The following is a 21,217-nucleotide window of genomic DNA, read 5'->3' on the forward strand; positions in this document are numbered from 1 at the left end:
GACATCATCATTGGGGTACAAAAAGATTTTTTTTTCGGCGGCCGCCAATCGCATAAACTAGTCTTTGTGACGTCGTAGCGGCTATGTGCAACAGTGCTAGCGAGTCGCCTCTCATTCGTCTCTGTTCCTTATCTTCTCTTTGTTGGTTTAACCTGACAGTCGCGCCGCGTGTAAGATTCACATGAAAAGCGTGCGTTCGCAATTTCAGGCCAGGCTTTTGGAAGGTTAAACTGCTCACGGAAATTTCCGAGAAGGCTGGCGATCCAGACGCCTGTAGGGTTTCTGGAAGCCGTACGGATGGGTTTTATTTTTTTTCCGCAGTTCCCGTCTGGCACGTTTTGTGCTCGACTCCCGGCGGGCTGTTATGTTGGTAGCGCTGGGGCGTAACTAACAACGCTACCGAACAGGCGTGACCGGTCAATGCCCCAGTGCAGGCAACGGGGAGGCGGGCTGGAGCGCGGCCACCTTCCATGGACCTTGGCTGACCACTGCTCGAAGACGACGAGACTCTCGGACGACAGTCCTCGCGTTCTGAGATCCTTATGTTTCGTGAAATGCGTGAGGTAGAAAAACATAAGGAAGCTCACACCAACGCGTCAGACTCGAAGGTAGTGAAGCTGTACGCAACATTCTCGACCATCACGACGGTTTAGTCCCTGATTGCAGCCGATTTGCTTCTTCACTGCTGCAACGACCTGTACTCCATCATTGCGCACACTTCAACAAGGCGCCCGCAGGTGCAACGTGTACCCTATCGTGTTCCGTGTCGAGCAGGTGGCGTGATTCCAATCCCCAGTCACGCCCGAGTAAGCCGTTTGACTCTCGTGTACCAACTCACGGTTGTAGCTTAGTCCATGCTGACCCACACGCCCTCACTGTGAGCAATACTTGCATGCTTTTTGAAGTGTATAAGTTGCAGACACCGGATGTTTATGTTACGTTCTTCCGTCAGCTGAAGTTCGGTCGACGGTTTTTAATCTAGCCGTGACGTGTCTTGTGTGAAGCCAAAAGGTGATAAGGAGAAAATAAACGGTCGTAGCCGAGTGGGTAAGGGTACTGACTTTAGCTGGGCTTGTCTACCGGGCACAGGTTCGAATCCTGCCAATGCTGGTGGTTTCTTTTCTTTATACTGTTGAACTGCGTTTTGTGAAACGCCGGAATCAACGAATTGCTTAACAGCTTCGCTGTTAAAAGTTGTGGGGTAGCGGAACCGCTCATAAAATTGGGGTACGAGCACACGCCGGGAAAGGGAGCAGCAGCGCCAAAGGAAGGTAAGCCACTGCCGCACGTGCAGTACGGGCCGCCTCGAGGGGTGAAGGCACCGAATGGGGTGAACAGGAGGCTCCTGGTGTTGTCGGACGAGTGTAACGAGCTTCGGAGGTGCTGTTGAAAGGGTGACGGGCGCGGCCGTTAAGTTCCACACAAAGTTCTACAGCAGATCAGCAGAAGGGTCCGACTAGGTTTTCGCCGTCACATTCTTTGAAATTCTTTGAATCTGACCTGTCACCTGTGACGTCATTTCCCGTTACTGCTTGGCGCTTATAGTTTGTCTTCTGTGCTTTCTCGTGCATGCGCGTCAATGGGCTTTCTGACTTCCTCATTTTCTTTTTTTAACGTTGTTTCGCCTCGATTTGTGTTTGCCACCGCCTGAAGCAGCAAGCCCTGCTACTATCAGGGCTGGCGTTTTTGGTTTTTATTTGCTTAGCCTTTCTGAATGTGCTCAGAGGTCAGGATGACTGACCTCTGAGAACGGCCCGACAACATGGGCGAAAAAGTCATTTTATTGAAGGTGTTCGCGCAAACTAGTGTGCGGTTTGGAATAAAGAATTACGCGCGGTTGCTGAGTTGAAACAGTACTGATCACTGAACATGTTCGTTTCGACCAATGGCGAATAAGGAAGTTTGAAGGAAGCGTCATACGTGGTCGTTCAATTAATGATTCATATTCGTGTGTATCTACGGCCGCCGAGCGAACCGCTTCCCGTTTCGTCGCTGGAAATTACAAAACCATTATTATAACGGAATCGCTTTATTCTAGTTCGCTCTTTACTCGAATTTTTTCGCGGCCCCAACGGCAGCGCAGGAACGGCATATCGTCTCTACTTTTAACGAAGTACCGCAGGAATTCACTTCCCTGTCTCTACGCCTTCGTTATAACCAGTGTTTGCTGTATAACGCTTCTGCGTTCCGCAAAGTCGTAATGGATAATGCCTGTAGACGTCTGTTGCCAGCTTTCTTGATTCAACGAGCGGCCCAATGCCAGTTTCGGGCGTACGGCCTTCCGGAAGGGCGGTGATCCATCGAGAGAGCATCCGTGCCGACGCTCCATTTCCGAACGTCCCGGATAGAGCGCGACGGGGGCAAAACGGAAACGCGGTTGACCCGCATTGGCTGGCCAGCTGAGCGCAGGCGTTGCGTCGCGCTGTGACCGCTGTCCGGCGTAACTGGAGTGTTACGCGTATCCAGCCTGGGTCAATGACGCCGCCACCCTCCCATCCGGCGAACGTGAGGCCATTAACAACATGCGCCCTTCGACACCGTGCGTAGGTGAGTATCGCCGTATCGCCGCCGCGTCCGCGACGTGATCAGTGCGCGCTTCGTTGCGCAAGCAGCGCGCGACGGTCGCTGCGTCAAAGAACAAAAAAAGAAGGACGGCCAAAAACAGCAAAAAGCTTGTGTCCCTTCTGTCGTCGCGTGAGCACGGGGGACAGCACGCAAAAACCGGGCCGCGAAAGCCCGTTCTGAATCGGAGCTTTCGGGCGCGCTCGTGTTGCGTGCCCAAATGTGGCGGCTGCGGTGCGGTCGTCTGCTGCTAGTCCTCTAATGGCGGCTGCCGGTTGAGCAGACGACAGGCGACGACGCGTCGGGTGTGTGCCCGGAATCGCGAAACTCGCCGTTCGGCTCCCCCATTTCTTTTATTCGCTGCTCTACTAGAGCCCGCGCTTGTATGTACGCGGCCTTTTCTGCTGCCTTTTTCTCTCCATGCTTTTTCTGCTCTCGCTTCGCGCCACCCCTGATAGTTGCATGCAGCGCCAGAAACCCAACAGCGGACGCTGTACGTAACAGGAAAGAGGCAATCAATCCTTCATTTGGGCCGACGTGATTCTGCTTCGTAAGTTTACCGTTACGACTGAGCTCTGTTCCCGCTGATGGGGACAATTACGCGGAGTTTTATAAAAGGCTGCACGTCGCTTGATCGGCTGCGCACATCTTCGACGGCCGTTGTAGCAAAGCACGCAACTAAAGTGGTTGGCGCCGCTCTGCACCGGGGTCCACCGCGTGACCCAGTTCGTGTGGGAGGAGGCTGGCCGCCGCCTCCGATCGATAAACGCCGGCCGGGGTCGGCCCGGGATCCCGGTGACTGCACGTTTCGGCGGCGAATAAAATGCGGGCCGTCGACTTGCTGCTGCTGCAACTCCGTGCATGCGAGAGTACGGACAGGTGTCGTCCCGGTCCGACCTCTTCGCAAACAAAGACTCTGTCTGCACGCTCTTCTGCGTTGCTTCGTTATCGTCTGCTTCGGCATTCACCTGCCTGCACCGCCAATCGGGGCGAGTTAGGACCCGGGGCGCGAACCGTCTGCTATCTTGCTGTTGCCCCAGACGCTGCACTGGTTTCGCAAGTCGAACCCGGCGCCGCTGTTTTCCGGCTGGAACGGAATGCATTCGAGATAAAGATGGAGACTTGAAAGTGGACGAGAATAAGAGCCTTTTATGGGCCACCTCATTCGCACAGTGGTTCCGAGGTGCAAGTAAAAGTTAAGAACGAGTTCATCTTTTCTGTTAACTATTGAACTATTAAAGCGAAAGCTTTCTTAGTGGGACCAACGGTGTTCTGTAAAAAAAAAAAATAGTGCATTTCCCCATACAGCGGTGTTTGTAGATCAAAAAGCTTTGATACGATCTCTGGACACATATGGAGCGTGCGTGGAACCGCTATTCCATTCTGTCAAAATGCTTACTTGAAAATTGCGAAAAAGAAACGGTTCTAGATAAGACAATACACGCATCGATCATGACGAAGGAGAGTACAATAGTACACCTTCATCTCATAAATCACGTATCGCTATTGAGTTCGTTCGTACATGCGTTTACTTAGGGCGCAAAATATCGTCGCACGGGTTCGTTCTTCGTGCTGCGATTCGGGTCTTCGATTGCTTGACTTTTTTTAGCTTTTTTTAGCACTTTTAGCTTTCGCGCTTCTTTCAAATTTCTTTAAGAATGGTAGTTTTTTACCTGAGTTTGCGGTATACTGTGGCGGACACCTCAGTGCAAACCACTAGAGTGGCCGGTTCAAGTTTACGACGGGACAAGCAATCTTGCTGAATGTGAACGTTCCCCACTTTCGCAGTAATAGTAGTAGTATAAAATTTTTCTTAGAGCAAAAGGAAAAGGAAAACACATCCTGGAATCCCTAGTCCAGGATGCGTCTTGACCGGGCCGACTCGATGGCCCGAGGAACCAAGGCCCCCTGGCGTGACGGATCCGGGCTCGTCAGCTCAGTCGCCCACTGCTCCGGGGTGGAGGAGGGGGCTGGGCTAGGGGAGTGGGGACAGGATTATAGGAGGTAGAATGTGGCGAGTGGGGTGCCGCAGTGTTGGCATTGACGAGGGTAGACAGTGGGTCTCTTCGATTTACAGTCTCGGACTCACCGCGGATAGTCCGCGGGTAGTCCTAGGATATCCGTCCCCGAAGCCATAGGGGTACATGTGACTGTAAATCGAAGAGCACCAGTGGATGCGATCTGGTGGAGGATGACGTGATTGTATAAGGTACCGGCCTGAAGGCGACGAAATATGGTGGCTTGCTGTTGGTAACGGTGGGGTGTGGAGGAGGGTTGACTATGCCGGTAAGGGTGTAGTGCGACTGTGAGACAGAAGGGCGTTGCACGTATTATCGAGAGGAATTTGGAGGTCAAGGGCATTGGTGAGGGGTGGGGGGATCATGTGGCCATCGGTGGAGAATGCCCGGGAGTGCAGAGCTCGGGCTATACGGCGTGGGCCGCTTCATTCCCCGGAAGGCCGGAGTGTCCGGGAGTCCAGACGATCGCGATGGTGGTCTTGTCGGGTAGACGTCGGAGGAAAGGAATGGCCTGTGGTGGGGCGAGGCTTGCCTGGTTGGGGCGGTATGCCTGCTGCGAGTCGGAGACTACAGTGATGTGGGGATGCTTGGCGTGGGTGGTGGCTGCGAAGGCGATTGCAGGAGGCCTAAATTAGTCCGGAGCCCTCCACTAGGGCGCGCCCAGTTAAAGGGGAATGAAGACAAAATACTACAACAGTGTTCAGATTTAAAGAACCAGCCTTTGGTAACTCACTCAGCTCTGTTCCAGGAGCGAAAGAGGTTTTATAACCGAAGCAATGCAAGAAATATTGAAAAAAAAAATTGCAAATGTCGCGCTACACTCGCATTACATGGACAAGCACTAAAAGCATTGCCAACAGGGTGTTAAGTGCCCCAGAGTGCTTCAATGCATTCAAAGGACTCTGAGTGCACGTTAGCATTCAAGTGACACGACCAAACGGAACTGGAGGCCCCTTACAGTTACCCAGCCATGTTTCTTGGCGGTGACGTAGGTCAGTGGCCACCAGTCGCTCGGACGACATTCTGTGACGTCATGGAGAAATTGCCGGAGAGTGGACGGCAAGTGGCCACTGCTTCGTATGCATCCTTTAATATTTTCCTAATATCTGTGAAGTTAGCAATAAAACTGATGCCATTCTCATCGAGACAAAGCAGCCTTTTTTATGAACAAACTTGTATTTGTGCCCCCCCCCCCCACACACACACACACACAAAAGAAATACAAATAAATAAACGCTCCCCACTCTCCCAGTGAAACGAAAGAGAGACAGTACGTTTACAAATGTGCAGAAGATTGTTTTCAACCAATTCTTAGCCGACATTCTACTTTTGGCAAGCGCTCTTATCTTCGCAAGGATCATTCGTGGTCTGCCGTGTCAGAGCTCTCAAAATATACCCATGCATGACCGCAAGGTCGTATCGCTAGCATCTTGCTTCCCCTGTTCACGAAACGGGGGTTGGGGCGGCGCCCCAGGTAATTTGAGGCGGGTTAACTTAACAACGACGTCGAAAAAATCGAATCGCTTGACGTCACGGGACTGCGGGGGTGGTCCCAATTGTGGGATCGGATAATCGTTTTGGAATCGATCCCTCTGCGTTCCGACGTACACGTTCGAGTTCCGGCGCACCTGGTCGTCGCACGAGGCACTGAAAAAAAGTGCACGGTGGGCGGAGGCAGGAAGGCTCTCAAATACCGTTTCGGGAAGACGTAGTTGACTTTACAGTGCGCTAATGTTGACGCGATTTTTAAGAAAGTTTCACGGAAAGCACTAAAAAATGCGCCCATGCGCTCCGTCCGCCCCGCCTACGCCCTCGCCCGCCGTTGTCACGTGAGCTGCGCTTCACGCAGTAGCTCGCTGCGCGTGCGCTCTGCTGCGCGGGAGACTATTTTTCGCTCCTTCCGGTGCGCCGTTTCCACAGTACTGGTCAATGGATGCGGGGGTGTGGCTATACGTCATGTATAAACCCAGCCAATCTTCCCCCTTACTTGTAACTCCTCTCCAACCTAATTTCTTCGCGCATGCGCTGAAGTTGCACCGGAGGAGTTTTCTGCGTACACGGGACCGCCGGAGTTTTCTTTCGCCTAGCCATAACACTTTACCCACCCTTCCTAAAGAAAGCTGAGAGAAGCGCGAAAGCTTTCCGACTTCTAAACTGCGTCAAAACATTCGCTGAAAGTGCGTGAAATCGATCCGCAAACCTTTAAAAGAGCCATGAAGAGAAAATACAACTTCGTTTAATTTGAAAGAACTAGGATTCAGTATCTCACTCAGCTCCATTACATCCACAAAAGATGTTTTTTTAACGAAAAAAAAAGCAAGAAGTATTTAAAAACTTTCAAATTTTGCGCCCCAGTGACGTGTTATGAGCAAGGATGACGTCATACGGGCCAACAATAAAACATAATTTTCAGTGCGTTAACTGCACGTTAGCATTCAAGTGATGCGGTCAAATGGAACTAGAGGCCCCATTACAGACGTCCAGTCATGTGTCGTCGCGACAGGTCAGTTAGGCGGCCACCAATCGCACAAACAAGGTTCTGTGACGTCATAGAAAAGTTGCGGGAAATTGGCGATGGGGTCGCAACAGCTTCACACATTTTCTTTAATATATCCGTTAATTGTTCAAAGATTGCTATGACATTGGTATCATTGTTATCGGGACTAAGCAGTCTTTCTAATAAACCCAACTTGTATTTTGTCTTCATGGCTCCTCTAAAGACCCAAATCGCAAACGAAGAACGAACCCATGCGACGATTTTTCGCGCACTAAGTAAACGCATCTGCGATCTAAATGTATACCGATACGTGTTTAATGAGATAAAGGTAGTATACTATTCTACTCCTCCTTCGTGATCGATTCGTATATTGTCTTATCTAGAACCGTTCCTTTTTCGCGATTTTCAAGTAACCGTTTTGACCCAGTGGAAACCCGGTTTCACGCACGCGCCGTGTGTCAAGAGGGATCTTATCGGAGCTTTTCGGTCGACCAACCGGTCTATCAGGAAATGCATTAGTTCTTTTAGGAAATTAGGAAATGCACTAAGAAAGCTTTCGTTTTAAAAGTACGGGGCGAGAAAGTAGTCTGGAGAGCCAGGCATGGGCCGTACTCTATCATGAAACAGCGTGGCTTGGAACAAGGGCACGCTAGTCTGAGAGGGAAGTCACGGCGCTGATTCGCAACCACGTAGAGACAGACAGGTAAGGGTGAGTGCGACTCTGACCGTCTGATCTTGACTGGCAGCGAAGGTAACTTTCGATGTGTGACGGCCGGAGAGACGGCGCCTGCAAGAAGGAAATGATGGGAGCGAGGAATCGGTGTCTGCAGTCGGGCGCATCGGCTCTCGCGTGGCCTGAATAAGGTAGCTTTCACGCTCACGGGTCGATGCTGTTACTTCGGCTTCGAAAAAATTGGAGTAGTGTCTGCCTGCAGGCAAAAACACGAGTAGCGGGAATTGAAGGCGCGCGCAGAAGCGCCTTGTTGCGACATCGCATTCGCGGCAGTCTCGTTTCGATCTCCAAAGCTTTCCTTCTTCGCCGCCCGAATGGCCCCCTCATCGACGGGGAACGACCAGACGGAATGACAGTGGAGCGCAATTCGCCTGTTCACTTAGTTTTTTTACAATACGTAAATACTTGTACAAAGTCTTTCTTTCTCTCTCTCTCTCTCCGATCAACTTGGTTCTGGTGACTACCCCGGCACGACCCCAATCTGAGCCCGCACCGGCTACGCAGCATCGGGTCTCAACAGCCTAAAGGCACACGCACGTGCCGCAGTTAACGCCACGAAACCTTACAAAACAGCACGTTAGGAATTGGAATTACGCATCGTTTGAAGAAACAGGGGGGTGGCGAAAAGAAACGGGCAAACGGCGAGCTGCTACTTTTGGCGCCGCACAATTGCTGGCGCATGGGCTGTATAGTCTTGCAGAAAGGCCTGGCGTGGGACCGGATCCACAAACCATTTTGGTTACGGGTTGGGTAACACTGCCGGAGAAAGCACCGCACCCTAAGGTGTACCAGAATTGCTTTTCGATCGCTTTGTGACTTAGGCATACCACATATCAAATACCCCTGAGTCTATGGGTTGAGCCGAGTAAAAATTAATAGCCACAATATTGAAAAGTGGGCAAATTGGAATGAATTTTTATAACAAGCTTTTTTTTCTTTGTCCTTTTCCTTGCGAGTGCCGGTCAAAATGAAAGGAATGTCTTTCCGACCATTGCGTGGACAGCATTCAGCGATCGTTTATTAAAACTGCCGATCGATGCGCTGTTCGGTTATGTGGCGCTGGTTAATCGATCGAGTTCGCATCCCTGTATGCGAACTCCACGTCGAACCAGGTTCTGCAGTGGAGCATAATTCGATCGGCCGTGGCCCAAACGCTGCGTTGAACGGCGGCGGTCAGGTAACATGGATAACTGTCCCTGAAAATAGAATAGTTTGTTTCAGATCGAGAGATTCTTGCGGCACTCTGCGCGATTTCTCACGCCGTCGTGGGAGAGAGCGTGCTTTCCGGCGAAGCCAACTTTACGGACGTACTGAACCCGTTCGCGAAACTGGAACCAACATGCCACCATCCATGCGTCTGTAATCACCACACCATTCGTCCGCCAACTTAACTTCAGTAGCGCGAGCCTCCTACAACATTTCATTCTGAAAACGTAGACCTCCTGGCTACGTAAGGCGAAAATGTTCTGTCTGTCTGTCACTGCATTAAAAAAAATTACACCATCTTCCTGTAGGGGAACCCTGAGTAGTATGCGAAGCAGCCATGGGGTCAACTGAAGTTCCCATTAGTTTTCAGTTCGCCGTTTCCGGTGACGTTCAGCTTCGCGTGCCTTCGTTGTATCAGTAGCTTCTTGACGTTGTTTGAATGAGTCAAGGACATAAGGCGCGTTCGTAGCACATGTTCCCGTCTCGGTTTGTAGCGCAGTGGCAAGAGCGCCGCGTACCTCCCGTTGTGGCCAGAGAGTCGTGGGATCGAAACCGGGCGCCGCCTAACTATTTCTTTTTACAGTGGGCTGCGCTGACGTCAGCCCAAACGCTGACGGGGCTGAAGAGACGCGCATGCGCAGTAGAGTGCGGACGGCGAACAACGACAATGAGGGAGGGAGGGACACAGCCCCAAGCATAAGATGCTTCGCATCTAAAAAATTACCGTCCCTTTCTAAAGAAACTTGAAAGAAGCGCTCGAGCTAAAAGTGCGTCCAATCGATCGCCAAGCCTTCAAGGAACCACATCGCAAACAAAGAACGAATCCATGCGACGACTTTTCGCGCACTAACTAAGCGCGTCTACGAATAATCTAAATGTATACCGCCGATATGTGGTTTATGAGATAAAGGTATAGTATTGCACTCCTTCTTCATTATCGATGTGTTGCGTTGTCTTATCTAGAAGCGTTTCTTTTTCGCGATTTTCAAGCACCCGTTTTGGCACACTGGAAACCCGGTTTTACGCACGCGTCATGTGTCACTTATCAGAGCTTTTCGGTCGACCAACCGGTCTATGGGGAAGTGCGTTACTTTTTTTGATAGGACGCCATTGGTCCCACTAAGACAGCTTTCGCTTTAAGATAAAACGGGCGGAAGAATGCTTGCATATGAAGTATATTGGCAAGACCGCTGTATACAACTACATCTGCTGCCGCAGCTCACACATGTACACATTATTTAGCGCAAAGGAAACATCAGCCATATTTGAGGCGAACAGTAAGTAGATAACCGACAGAACGAGATCTCTTTCGATTAATAATGCATTTTGGATTGGCTTTTACGGCAGCAAATATGAGAAACACGTTAAAAACGGTGTCGAAGAGAGACGAGATGAAAGCGAACACTAAAACAGAAGATGTCTGCTCGAGCTGCTCCAAGAACAACAAAACAAAATCTCAACAGGTGGCGCGCCAGCAGTGCGAGCGCGGGAAAATTGAATTGAGTAAACCTACACTGCATTCATCATGGAAGGAGCGTGAGTGGGGGAAGAGAGAGGGAAAGAGGGGAACGTGTTATGTGACAGCGGGGCGGCAGAAGACTATCTTCTGACGACATTTTCAGCGAAGCAAGCGGATACGCGGGCAATTTTTCGCCTAAATCTCTAGGATTTTGCGTTGCCCCGGAGGCTTAAAAATCGTGCGCGTTATACACAGCCAATACTTTGAACTTCCCGCCATTCGCAAAAACACACGCGCATTGTCAGGTGTTGCAAGTTACGGCACGTTATGCCGTAATACGCAGATGCGTCGTTGCCCGCGAGCAGTTTCTCCGGGCTCCGAAGGTTTCATAAAGGCCACGTGCCGACATAACTTTTGTGGGGTGAATCTAAGCGAAAGTGTGAAAGCGGAATAACGATAAAAAAGGAGAACTAAATAAGAACAGCGAGAAACCGAACACCGCCTTTCTTATGGCCGGGGTCCGTGGAAAGGCAGCGCTGGCGGACGTTTTGCTGACTCCCGCCACAACGAATCGTGGATGAAGCAATATCGTCTGCTACTTTTGCTATTCTTGTTAAAAAATTTTCCTTGCTTGCATGCTTATATATTTATTTCAATCAGCGCGTGCCTGCGCAATTTCTTTAAGGCGCACCATAGACTTTACAACGCCTATCTCGATAGAGAAGAAAAGCGATTTAAGGCCTGGCCAGCGCAGAAGATGACCTTGCGAGAACGTCGAAGTGTTTTTGGGCGCCGAGCGCTCGTTTCGTTACCTTGCCCACGCCAGTCGTTCTTTTTTTTTTTTCTTCTTTTGAGGTCCCACGCTTTTTGAGATCTCGTTAAATCTCGTTTTTCGAGAGAGCTCGAATCTCGACTTCTGCGTGGCGCAAAGAATGCGGTCAGACGCTTGAACACTCGAGATTTCCTAAAAAGCGTACTCTGACTTTAACAGTCGGTTGGTTGCTTAACACTACATACGTTTTTTTTGTTTATTTGCAAGAACTAGCATTTCATTACCCGCTCAACTTCAATCCGGCCCACGGGCGTTGCTTATATATATATATATATATATATATATATATATATATAGTCTGAAAAGATAAAAACTCACACAGAGCGCGAAAAAAATAAGGTTAGTAGAGACAGAGAAAACGAGAAAGACGTAGAAAATAAAAATAAGTTTACTGACGTTTCAGGGAGAGGACTCTGAAGAAAGGGAGTCCTCTCCCTGAAACGCCAGTAAACTTATTTTTATTTTCTACGTCTTTCTCGTTTTTTTTCTCTCTCTCTCTCTCTCTCTATATATATATATATATATATATATATATATATATATATATATATATGTATATATATATATATATATATATATATATATATATATATATATATATATATATATATATATATATATATATATATATATATATATATATATATATATATATAAGCTAAGTAGAGACAGAGACAAACGAGAACGACATCAAAAATAAGAATAAAAGTTTACTGACGTTTCAGGACGATGACTTCCTTTCTTCTGAGTGTATATATATATATATATATAGTAAGGAAATGAGGGGCTCGTTGAGGAAATACAGATATATAGGTCAGCAGTCTAAGAAAGACAAACACGCCCCCAGAGTGGGGACCGAAAGGCGTGGGTTCGGTCCCCACTCTGGGCGCGTGTTTTTCTTTCTTTCTTCTGTATATTAAAAAAAATGTTTACTTCATTAACCGTAGTGAAAAAGAAAAGAGCCTAACCACACCCCTATGCCCCCTTTGGCGTTGTAGACTGCTGACCTATATATCTGTATATATATATCTGTATATATATATATATATATATATATATATATATATATATATATATATATATATATATATATATATATATATATATAGTACGGATTGCGAGAAGGGCTGTCTCTTGATTACCGTAAAAAGTAGTAAAAAAAATTTCCCCGCATTTCTCCGAGGGGAAGAATGTGAAAGTGCGAATGCACGAGTTGAATTTGCGCGGTTCGGTAATGTTCGCGAAAGAGAGATCACACACACACACACACACACACACACACACACACACAACTACAAAGAAAAAAAGATGCATTTATTCACAGACACCTATTTGTGTTGTCGTTGTACTTGATTGCTAGAGCGGATCTCAGCTTTGAAATTTCGTGTCAGTACTCCTTTAAGCGGGTGCATTAGCCCTTCTCACGCCCGATTCCTGGCCAATCCCCCACGTGGGTATGTGCCATGTCAGCGGCCAGGCAGCGCGCGCCCATCTCCCCCCGTTGCCAAGGAAGACGAGGAGCGCGCGCACCCGCAGCTGTTGCTATGCGGACGGCGGCGGAATGCGGACGGCGGCGGACGCTTCAGGCTCGCTTAAGAAGTGCATTCGCACTTAAAATGGGTATAGATTGTAACAAAACTTTTTATTTGTCGACGTCGACAAATAAACAGTTTTGTTAGAAGCTACACCCATTTTTACTATATATATATATATATATATATATATATATATATATACAAGAGAAGAAAAACTTCGAACAAGGTAAAAGCACGATTGTGGCCTACGTTTCAGCAAAGAGAACTTGCTTTCCTCAGGGCAAGTTCTCTTTGCTGAAACGTAGGCCACAATCGTGCTTTTACCTTGTTCGAAGTTTTTCTTCTCTTGTGTTCTCTACCATCTTCAAAGTTCTACTACTCCCTATATATATATATATATATATATATATATATATATATATATATATATATATATATATATATATATATATATAAATATATATATATATATATATATATATATATATATATATATATACGTGTGTGTGTGTGTGTAGCTACCACCAGCGCTACCTACCACGAGCGCAGGAAAACCTGAACATAAATACCCGAGAAAGTGGAGGGGAGCACAGCCCCGCTGGAAGCGTAGTGGTCATCGCGCCAGGCGCACAATCTGGAGGGCGTGGGTTTCGGGATCCCACCCGGCAGGCATGTTTTTCTCCACGTTCTTTCAAAAATCTGTACCTGTTTCAACGATAACAAAAGACCTACCACATACTCCCCTTTGCTTACTTTGGCTATCTTGACTGCATACCCGTATTTCTACACACGCACACACACACACACATATATATATATATATATATATATATATATATATATATATATATATATATATATATATTGTCACGTACCCACAAGCATCTGAATGCACTTTTAATTTGTGACATCCCAGCCGAGGCGACGACGACGACGAACGAGCGCTACCGGGAACGCATCATCATCATCAGTGTTTTTGCTCTGGCAGCTCGAGTGCTTCGCGGTCAAGAGCGTTCTTCTCCGCTGCTTCTTCTATTAGCGTTTTAGTAAAGCACACCAACACCCCCAACGCGTATTTGCTGTACGCGACAATATATATATATATATATATATATATATATATATATATATATATATATATATATATATATATATATATAGTAAGTTATATTGGCAAGCTCGCATTTACCGCTACGCAACGTCAGCAGTGACGTCACTGGTGAGGTATCAAAAACGACATTAATCACTGGCATTCTAGTGGTACGATCAAATGGAATACCCTACGCTCGCTCAATCACGTGTATCGGTAGATTTTGTCGGTAGCCGCCAATCGCGCAAAACAATGCTCTGTGACGTCACATGTGCAGTGCTAGAAAGTGGCTAATGACTAGTCACTTTTTTATCTGTTTTCCTTATTATCTATCTACCTTGATTATGTGAAGCTTTCGTTAACTCTTGCATAATTGTTGTTCTGACGTGGCTATCTTTCGAATAAACTGAAGCTCCTTGTCGTCATGGCTCTCAATCGGTGTACAAAAACTGTACAGCGCTTCAATACTTACTGGTCGCCCCATAGCCGAGGTGTATATTTGACGTGCGAAGCCCTAATTTGGCTAATGCAGTTACAGTTGATTTGATTAAATTCACCAAAAAAGACGGCGTAATTACCTCACAAATTGTATAATTGGTTCTTTAACTGGTTGGAGAACAGACCAGGGGCGGTATTCTCGAGTTTTGTCCCTTTTGCGTCCCTTTCAAAAGTGTCCCTTTTGGCGAGTCATGATTGGCTAAAAGCCAACAACCGGAAGTGACGTAACGCAAGCCCGGCAAACCTACTGCCACCTTCCTCCATGGTGCCAACGTCCACCTCTTAACCGGAAGTTACGTCACGTTGAAAGGGACGCAAAAGGGACGTTTTCAAAAGGGACAGTTACGAGAATACCGCCCCAGTATAGGTAAGTTACCCCAATTTCTAAAGTAAGCGAAATGCGACTTTTTAAACGCTGACGAGGCGGAAAAGCATTTCGAATTAGTATTTCGTAATCGAACGCAATCCAATTTCGTTCGTAATCGAATGCAGTTTTTCATGGCGTTTCAGACCAGCCTCGTCAGCGCGGGCCGCATTGTCACTCTAATTACAACCGTACATGTCGCACTAAGGGATAAGAAGGCTACGTGTCAATCGAAAATTCGATTACCTCGCAGGCTGTAATCTAATTATAGATAGGATAATCGGCTGCGTTGATTTATAGACGTGGTACCGATAAGAGGTCCATTAACGCTGATTTCCGCTTAAGTTATTGGACAGCGAAGCTGTTAAAATACCAATAAAATAGCATTTTCAAAATGAATGGCGAATGCGCTTTGAATTGCAATTTTACAATACTTCGTTTCCGAGCGCACCGACGACGGCGCTCTCGAAACAAGTGCAGACCAAAAGCGTGCCACGAACAAAACACGATTATTTGTACATTTTGATTTAGCGTGCTTATGATTGTGAGTGAATTAGAGGAACGAAACTTTGAAGGACTTCAGTTTTATCCAACTTCATCTTGGTGGAGCCATGAAAACAAAATAAAACTTACCAAACAAATAAAATTAAAAATTTTAAACCGGTAAAACGAAGTATATTCAAAAACATTCAAATTTCGCGCTGCAGTGACGTAAGTGGGCAGGAGTAGGGTAATATGGACCCGCACTGAAAACAAAGCTATCAGTGTGTAAACCACACGTTAGTGTGCCAGCGATGCGGTAATACGGAGCTATAGGGGCCGCACTGCAATGTCCCGGTCATGTACCGCGGTGGTTGCTCAGATCGGCGGCCGCCAGTCGCGCAAACAAGATTCTGTGACGTCATACAGACGTCAGCAGAAAGTACTGTGGCGTCGACGCTGCTTCATCTGCCTTCTTTAAATCTCCACTATTTGCTTGAAGTTTTCGATCAAATTAATAGCAATGTTATTGGTACAAAGCAGGCTTTGTAATGAACCATACTTATATTTCGTCTTCATGGCCCATTTAACAATGATTTCGGGATCGATTAGGGGTGAACCCTAGAGTTTCATACTAATATATATTAGTATGAAACTCTGTGGGGTGAACGGGAGATGTATTCGTATTGCAGTGGGCAGCCCAGTGGATGATTATTATTACGACGATGATGATGATTAGTGGTGGCGGCGGACTAATCGCGAGAGAGTGTATCAGGCAATATTGACCACAGACTCGACTTGTGTCACTGCTGGCGTTGCCGCCCGCTGCATGGGAGCGAAGCGGTGACGCTAACCTTTCCTTTTCCGCTGTCAACTGTTGACATGCCTTACCAAACCTTATCAAACAGGCCGCGTCTCCAGCGGGACACGACGGTGTTGACCGGGGAAGATGAGCTTTCGGGCTCTCTGGATTTCTACCCTGTTTCGATAGTGCACAGTGTGTATTTACTCTGGCGCAAAGGCATTCATTGCTTGCTGGAGTGGGCTCTCGTGTGCGTCATCGAACACTCGGTACGTTTTCAGTGCGGTCGACCACTTCGGCATTTGCCGCACCGGCACTGCGTCTCCGCACAGGAGCCTTCACTAGAATTCGTTTTTCCGCGAAGGAGAGACTAATTCTAGTGAGAGAAAAAAAACAGAGGTCGGCCTGGTGGTGTAAGCCCTGGGCGTCCACTCTGTGAGCGGGAATTAAATGGAAAATATGAAGAATAGATAGTAATTCTAGGGAATGAATTCTAGGGAAAGAATTCTAGGGAAAGATGGCATAAGGATATAACCATGGTCAGCTATGTGTGCAGAGGCTGAATAGAATATATGAGAGGGATGAAGAATTCAAGGAAGAGATTTATAGAACAAGACTGCCCATACGCTTAGGAGGATGCGATTGGGGCTGGCCTTAACTCCCGCCGTGACCCGCCAATGGCCTCACTTAGATTATTTTGCAAACCCCGGTTGCCCAGTTTGCCACCGCAGCGATGCGAACGCCGACCTCCACCCCTTGCTGTGGTCCTGCCTCGCCTTGCGTCCGACGAGAATGCGATATCGCGCAGCGACGGCCTTAATTCCGCGTAGACGACGCATCCGCATACGCCGCATGCACACATGGGCCTCATCATCGTTCCCTGCTGGACTTCATCCGCAAAGCGAACATTTTCATGTTCATTGAATCACCTTTCGTCGTCCTGAACTCGTACCCCCTCATCCATGCCTAGAAAAGTAAACGCTCTTAAAAAAAAAAAAAATCCCGGGCCATCTCCGCTAACGCGAAACCTGGGGAGGGGTGAAGCATGCAGCGTATAAGTGTATTCTTGGCGCCCTGGCGTTTTTGCCCACGGAGATGAAACCGTTGGGGGTAGAGGTATACAGCTTTGCTGTAAGTCTTTTGTCTTTGACGCACGAAGTGTTCTATAGCGCGAGGCGTTGGAAAACGAGTGTCCCGGTGTTTTAGTACCGTGACTACACGATACTACGAATGCATGAGACGGCGACGACAGGAGACGCCGACAGCCCGAGAAAAAGATTATCCATAATATACAGTTCAGCAGGGCAGGGCCCGAGATCAGCTAGGGGCGGATTTATGGGTATAATCTGAGTTTTTCACTTTGGTATGGTCTGCGGGGAATTTTTTTAGCGATGATGATGATGATTGGATTAAAATGGACGATAATGATAATATTGTCACGGGACGCTGCGGTCAATCCCCATGGCACCATGGACCACCATCAGTGACGCTGACGACGAGAAGGAAGATGTGGGAGGCGCAGCCTGTGCGAGCTCTGTATATATATAATGGCCGCTATGTAAATAATGTGAATAGACCCCTCCACCCTATCCAATAGTTCGTCTCATCTCTGTCCTGCCGCCACGTGACTATATTGTTCCGAGGATGATGTGGTGAAACCTCATGGTTGCCGCCTGAGAGGCCGTGGGGCTATGTGTCTGCGCCATGCCGGCTAAGAGGAAGACGAGGATTTGTCTCTCGCTCGTATTGCGGCCATTTTTTCCTCGACTGTCGCCGTTTCTCAACAGCTAGACAACTGTTTTTTGAAGGAGCCGATTGAGCGGTTGGGGTTGACTTTATCGATAACACTTATATTATCTATTGGCGCATCAAAGCTGGGGTTTGCAAGAAGGGATATATATAATTGCATTCAAAATTTTCTCTCTGCCTCAGGTCGTTTGAATTGCTAAGCGGTGCTGATTAATAGGTAATTCGGGTTTCATTCAAAACTAAGTTTCCTTTTACAGCCTCTTTCCGGAAATTTTGAAGTCCCCACGTTTTTAACCGGTTTAGCCCTGGCCAATCCCCCCTTGTGGGTACGTGCCAAAAAATTTGAGGACATCATCATCATCATCATCACCTTGCCGGACTGGTGACTCTTTCCACTCGGACTGGTTTTCCTGTAAATACCTGCTAATACACCAGTATTCCTTGCGCCTTCCTCGTAACAATATTAATAATAACACAATAAAATTAATAACAGTTATTAATAATCGCATTTACTACGCGCCGAGGAACAGGCAACAGGCCTTATGGGGGCCCAAAAATAAGTAATTTCTTAGGTCATTTAAGGTCGCCTAAGCCCCCCCCCCCCCCCTCCTCCCTCCCGCAAATACGCCAATGCCTGAGTGTGGCATCCTCGTGGAATCTCTTTACACCTCGCTGAGCTACAATCTAGCTGCTTCACATATACGCCGGCACAGCCTTGAATGCCATTGTGTGCACGCGGGATCCAGCCTGACGTCCTCGGACATTACCCGATCTTCTAAACGGGCCAGCGATGCGACTAACGTGTCTCGCGCATTCGCGTGGCGTGGGTAGTCGCAGAGAACTAGTTGAAAGCTTTCTGAAACATAGCGCTTATCAGAGGCGCTCAAACACTGGGCCAGTTGGTAGGCGGCTAACGTTCAAAGACAACAACGTACCGGAAAAAAAGAAAGGTAGATGGGGAGGGGGGAGGGCACGGCAGTGTGGAGAAGCAGCAGCTTTCTAGTTCTGTCTTTCGTGTGCAGCGACCACTCGACGGAACATCACCACAGCCTCAGTTGTGGCAAGCTCTCTCCACGTTATTTACCTCAGACCCCGTGGTGCGTCGCTGACCCCGGAATACGTTCGCCTACCCGTCGCCTTGCCAAGTGCTTCGTCTCCTGGACACAATTTCCGGAAACTCTCCTTTTCTCGCACACTGCGAACAAGTGGAAGACAAGGTGCGTGCACTTCCCTTTTCTTTCACAGACCGAGCTTGCTTCGACGCATCACCTCACTACATCAATAGATGAAACAAAAATCGTACATTACTCTTTAACGGTATTCTTTTGGTTATTCGCTCAAGCTACGGGACTCTCGAAGCTCACCTGAAATGGGGTCTGTGTGCGGACGGGACAGTGTGTAACGGCGCATCTTCCCTGATCAAACGTCTCACCCTAAAGACAAGTTCAGTTTAATAAACTCTCTCTCTCTCTCTCTCTCTCTCTCTCTCTCTCTCTCTCTCTCTCTCTCTCTCTCTCTCTCTCTCTCTCTCTCTCTCTCTCTCTCTCTCTCTCTCTCTCTCTCTCTCTCTCTCTCTCTCTAATCGGAGTGGGGATATTGTGGCGCAGATACCTCCTTGCATGGCCAGTCGAGTGTATGGGTCCGACTGTAGCTTTCGTAGTGCTTTCTTTTTGTAGCGCGTCAGCTACACTGGCCGCGGTTGAGAGGTTTGGCGTGTGCTGCGAAGGGCCGTTCTGCGCAAGCGCGAGAAGCATTGGATTGGTTTGAATCAAATCGGATCAGATTGGACTGGATTGGATTAGATTGGCTTGGGTTGCGTTTGATTTGGATTGGATTGGATTAAATTGGATTGTGCTGGATTGAAATCCAATTCAATTGGAGTACGGGTGCCGAAAGCTCACACTACGTATATGCTGGCATAGCCGAGCTAAGCCATTGCTAATTTTTTTTTCCCGGAGGCGATTTTCCCCCGAGCTTGGATATTGTACACGAACGCGAGTCTGGCAGGATGGCCACCCTTTTTCTAATTGCGATGTCGTAGCAGCAGCGCTTGCCGCAGTTTCACCCGTGTCACACAATAAATTGGCGCAAGCTCTGTAAACGTGACGCCAACTGGGCATCTAGAGTTGCCACATCCTTATGGGTCGCTGGAAGCCAATCTTGGAGATCTTTGTCTCACTTGGACGAACTTGGATCAACTGACCTTTGGTCTGACCTTACAGAATTCCCCAAAAAGAGAAAAAAAAAAAAACGAGCGCAGCCTCAAAATGAGCGCAGGAACGGTCTTTCCCGGTGGAAGCACTGACATCGTTCTAAAGGCAGGATTTAAATGAGGGGATCAGGACGTATCCAGCCCAGCGCCACTCGGTTGACACTAATACGGAACCCAGCGGCTCGCCGAGCAGGCGACAGATACGCGCCGGCGCTCGTTCCACTCGGAGACGAAAAACAAGCCAAAAGAAGCCGCGGAGCAAGACAAAACGCGGCTCACGTTTGGGCTTTTGTATATAGGGCAAAGGGGAGCCTGCACCCCCCCCCCCCCCCCCCCTTCCCCTTCCCCTAGCCGAACAAGGTCACCCGCGGAGCTGTTGGAGGTTTACGCTCCATTGAGCTAGCTGCCGATGCGTCCAGAATGGACGAAAGCGTTCCGTCGACGACGGCGAGTATACGCTTGGCTCTTCCTTCCTTTCTGCATTTTTTGTTTTGTTACGTGTGCAGGAGGAGGGTCGATAAATAGCTGTCCGGGGGCGACCTTACCAGTGGGCAGTTTTCTATTGCTTAACGACTTTCGAGGGTCCTTTTTTGGCCGCCGGTCCGAGAGTATACGCGAGCAGCGTTGTTTTTCGTCTGCTAGCCAGCAGACGACCGACGGGCGGTTGGTTAGTTGTCTGTTGCAGGCGTCTGCTGAGGGTTGTTTGTTTTTCTTTTCGGGGCCGTTGTTTCGAAAGAGCCGCTGAACGGAGAAAAAGCGAAAAGCGCTAAGGTCTAAACGTCTGCCGCGCGTTGGCCGGATTTAAAAATAAATTAGTGCCTGTCGTAAAGCGGATGGCCGGGGAGTGCTTGATGCGAATATATGAAGTTAGAGCTTGTCTGGTGACGCGCATAAGCTGAGGTTGCTTCACGTTCGCATTGAAGGCGTTAATAGTTTATCTTTAAGATGGATATTCAGCTTTCTTGGCGCGAAGTTGCTGTGAGCGCGCGTTGCTCGCTAAAAAAGTGGAGCAGCTGCGGAAGGGAGAGGGCGTTATCGCCTTAGCAGCTTAAATACGTTTTTGAATGGCGACTGCCTGTGAATTCATTCACTGTATTTATTATTTTTGTTTCGACCTCCAATGCCGGCTAGCGAATGTATAAGGTCTCTCCAGTGTTGTACACGTTCCTCCAAAATAGGA

The sequence above is a fragment of the Haemaphysalis longicornis genome, unplaced genomic scaffold (genome assembly GCF_048455015.1).
Source record: "Haemaphysalis longicornis isolate Haplotype H1 unplaced genomic scaffold, Haemaphysalis longicornis Haplotype H1 scaffold_10, whole genome shotgun sequence".
In the NCBI taxonomy this organism is placed as follows: Eukaryota; Metazoa; Arthropoda; class Arachnida; order Ixodida; family Ixodidae; genus Haemaphysalis; species Haemaphysalis longicornis.